This window comes from Lupinus angustifolius, chromosome LG11 (assembly GCF_001865875.1).
Source record: "Lupinus angustifolius cultivar Tanjil chromosome LG11, LupAngTanjil_v1.0, whole genome shotgun sequence".
Lineage (NCBI taxonomy): Eukaryota > Viridiplantae > Streptophyta > Magnoliopsida > Fabales > Fabaceae > Lupinus > Lupinus angustifolius.
The window spans coordinates 18,264,854-18,269,584 of NC_032019.1; positions in this window are offsets into that span (position 1 = coordinate 18,264,854).

Sequence of the window (4,731 nt, forward strand, 5' to 3'; positions counted from 1 at the left end):
TAATAATAATAATAATAATAATAATAATAATAATAATAATAATAATAATAATAATAATAATAATAATAATAATAATAATAATAATAATAATAATAATAATAATAATAATAATAATAATAAATAATCTGTCTAAAGATGTGTGCATTAACATATTATTTAACTTCGACTCTTTTGATGCAAGTGTAATAAAAATAGAGTTGTTTCTTTGAGGATAAATATGCCTTGACATACATCTTCATTTTGTTTCTTTTTATATGTGAATTTTTTTTTCTCTTTGAGAATAAATGCAACTTGATAGATTCCTCTATCTCAATTCCCTTTTAAAAAAGAAACATAATAAAATAAACTTCAAAAAAAATAAAAAGAATCAACAATTAATCAATCATTTTTTTTAGGAACTAGATATCTTGATTTCCTTATTGCTACTAAAATATGTATGTGCAAGATCACTTCCATACACTAAAAAATATGTGTTTTGGTTCTTCTTAAAATATTATAACTCATAAGGATAAAATCAATGTTTTAAACGAATGTCCACATAATTAACCTGAATATATCGTTTTATAATTGGCATTATGGGGTGTATAACACCTTACACATCTTTCATCAATTCATCAAAATGTAATGAAGGTCTATGTGTTCAGAGGAATGGTTTCCATCACTAAACATGTTATAATCATCTCGTACTTAACCAACATATATCGCGGTTACTATAATGAATCAATCACTAATATAATCACACTGAATTATTAATGGAAACTATCACTTCAACACTTGAAAGTGTTTAATACTTATGTGTAGAACTCCTGTAGTTCTAATGGAGTCTTTATATAATAGTTTCCAATGACTTGTATAAATAAGAAGATTTTGTGTAATATGTTTGAAAGTTGTTAAATATTGATAACCAAAAAAAGTTGTTAAATATTAGACATATAATAATATCACAAGATGGTTGTCTTTCATCTATGACTCGTTAGCATATTGAATAAAGTAAGATATTACAGTATAAGTTATTAGAAAAATATATATACATTGATAATGTAAGAGACATTTACATTATTATTGCATTATTTACAATTCATATTTTATTATTATTAACTTTATAATAAAAATAATATAAATGAATAGTGGATAATATAATAATTGTGTATAAACTTTTACGTTGTCAGTACATAGATGTTACAATGTTAGTCTATTGTGATAGAGTAATACTAAAAGAAAAAAGTTACTCCATTAGATATATACTATTTTATTAAAAGAAATATAATAATCAAGTCTTATTCTTACATTGTATGATCAATTATATAGATCAAACAATGTCATAATATTATATCATATATTATGTTTATTGATAAATTACTTATTTCTAAATATTTACTATTCATTTCTGCTATGATTTTCCTTTGGCTCCATGTCCCTCTATAAATTGGACTAACACTCACTTGATTTGTTCTCCTTAAGCCTTAGTTTGGTTGAGTAGAGAAAGAGAGAAAATAAGTTGAGGTGATAGAAGTAGTAGATAAAGTGAAATTTTCCCTCATTTGCTTGAGAAGAGAGTAAGTGATGAGAGAAATAAAAAACACATGAGACCCACCAAAAACTTTTCTCCCATATACGAGGAGAAAGTGAGAGGAAATATAAAATGACAAAATCAACCCATTTAATCATTCTTTATATTGTATTATTATTTTTTAGAGTAATTACACATTTGGTCTCTCATCTTTTTCGTGGGTACCAATTTAATCACTAAAAAATTTTAAGTGACATTTTCGTCTCAACAAATTCAACGTCGAGTCACGTTAGTCCTTCCGTCATCTCGATTTCGTTAACTATAACAGATTTGTCCGCGTGACATATTAAGTGTTGACATGACATCTATTGGATCGTACATATATAAGTTGTCATTTCATTGAGCGAAATTTTTTATTTAAAGTTTTTAATAACAACTTTTTTATTATATAAAATGAGGTCGTTTTGAGTTAACTTTTTTTTTATTTCTTTCTCCATCTTTTTCACCACATCTTCTTAATAATCTCATCTAAATCTTTCACTTTATCAACATCTCCACTTCTTTCCTTTTCCACCTTCACATTCCAATTCCACACTTTTCAACAAAAATCCAAATAAAACTTTCATTCCCCAATAACAAAACAGAGTGTTACCTTGAATTACTGCTAAAACGTGGATTTTGAAAATGAATTGAATGCAAAAATTGAACCTTTTTGACAAATGGAATAGCTGAAGTCTCAAAATATGGATCCAATCACAATTTGAATGTTATGGATTGATGAGAAGGTGAAGTGTGTAACAATGTGGAAAAGGAAATAAGTGGAGATATTGATAAGATGAAGGATTTGAATGAGATTATGGAGAAAATGTAGTGAAGAAGATGAATCGGGATGATGAAGAGACTAACGTGACTCGAATTTGAATTTGTTGGAGACAAAAAGTCACTTAAAAAAAAATTAGGAACTAAATTGATATCCACAAAAAAAAATGAGAAACCAAAATGAGTAATTACTCTTATTTTTATACACATTTTCCACCATCATTTTTCTTTTGTATATTTTACATAAATATTGTTAAAAATTACAGTAATATAAATTTTAAAGTTATAATTCACAAAATTTTAATTAGTAATAAAATATTTTTTTATATTTTAGTGTATGTATATTTTCTTCTTTCTCACCTCTCCATTTTTTCTGACTCAGAATAAAAATCCCTATAATCATTAGTGCTTGCAAAAATACACGCAACAAATGTTCATAATAACAGCCATGGGCAGAAATAGATATCATGCTGTCCACATATTCATAAATTATTTTAATAAATACTATAATATCATATTTTTTCTATTATTGTGACATAATATAATCTACATTTTTTTATTTCATGATGAATTCATATAATAATTATTTATGCATATTGATTAGTATAAAATATATAATTATATAATTAAATTTGAAAATTCGTTTCATATTTACTGCACCCAAATATGTATGGATATAGGCACCTATATGTATTACATGCCTTAGTCATGGTGTATTGTCAATTTGTCATGCTACTTATTTTATCAAGAGTTGTTCTAATTTTCTCCTTATTAGACTTATTCATATCTCCCTAGTTTTACATTATGGATATGGACAAATGATATAAAATTTAAAAAAATAGAATGTAAAGAATGTATTATTAGTGATAATGGGATATATATTTAATTTCGGAGAGATAATATGAGTATGATATAAGATGAAAATATAAATTCTTAATAATTGTAAAATAGAGAAGATGAAATATGCAACTTCCTTTACAATAAGGGTAAAGGATGGAGAGAAAAAAAAAATACATTATCTAACCACTAATTCTATTTATTTGAGTAAGTAGTAACATTTTGACAAGTAAGATAGTATCTGTTAATATATGTATGTTTAAATCCAAACCGGTCAAACAATAAAACTGAACACCGATCCAAAATAGATCGAAACCGCAAAAACCGAGTGGATCGTGTTTGACTTATTTTTTAAAGATCGATTGGTCCGGTCCGGATTTTGGTTTCACCTCTTGGATCCATAACAATCCATACTGGACTGAAATAATATATAAAGTTTAAGTTTGTAATACTTTTAAGTGTCTTCCAAACTTATTCTTAAGTCTCAACTCCAAAATTGATCTATATTTTATTTGTTATATTCTATAACACATACTTATATATATGTGGCTATGTTTTTTAATACACTTTTTTTAGAACTTAAACCAATCCCACAACCAAATAAAGAGAATTCAAGTGTTATTCTGATTAGGTGTTTTATTATCAATTTTATTGTTATTAATCATCGGTGGAATACCATAACTGTTAAAATTACGTTGCAAGTGCTCATATTATTGCTATTGATATCTTGTTATTTTGTTGTCTTGTTATTATTGATATCTTGTTGTTGTTACTATTTTTTTTACTTTTATTATTATTGTCTTACTATTTATTACTATTTTATGATGTTGTTTACTTATATTATAGTTGCACACGTTTTAATGTTGTTGAACATTATTTTTATTGTTGTTTTATGCTTAATATTTAATCATTTTTATGAGTTTTAAATGTAAGTGCAATTTCAATATTTTATAAAATAAAAAAAACCGAACCGAATCCGCATATTATATTTGGAACGGATTGGATCAGACATCTTAATATAAACACACCAGACCGGTCCAGACCACATGTTAATTACATGTTTAGATCAGATCACTTTTTGCCTAAAAACCGATCCAAATAGATCTCAAACACCGATATGTCAAACCATATTTATTAATTCGATAAATTTATTATTACAGACTAATACTTAAATTGATAAACAATACCATAGATATAGACTATTTTTTAAAACAAAGTATATGAAATTTAGTATTAGATGTAATAGTAGAGCTATTTTTTAGGGTATAAGATAAATTTTAATTTTTTAGTATAAGTAAAATAGAGAAGACAAAAGTATATGATAAATGATTAGTTGGCTATTTGGGTTTTGGACTGTATTGTCTGTGCAACATCTACCAAGTTAGGGTGAACATATAAATGCCTTAAAGGGACACAAAATATCATACCCTACTTATCATTATGGCTGACAATGAACTGAACCAATTTGGTATTCGTTCAAAAATTGATTCGTCATTTAGCTCGATAAATTTGGCCCATGAACGAAATGAACTGAACTTGAGCTGAAAATTGAGCTCGTTAAATAA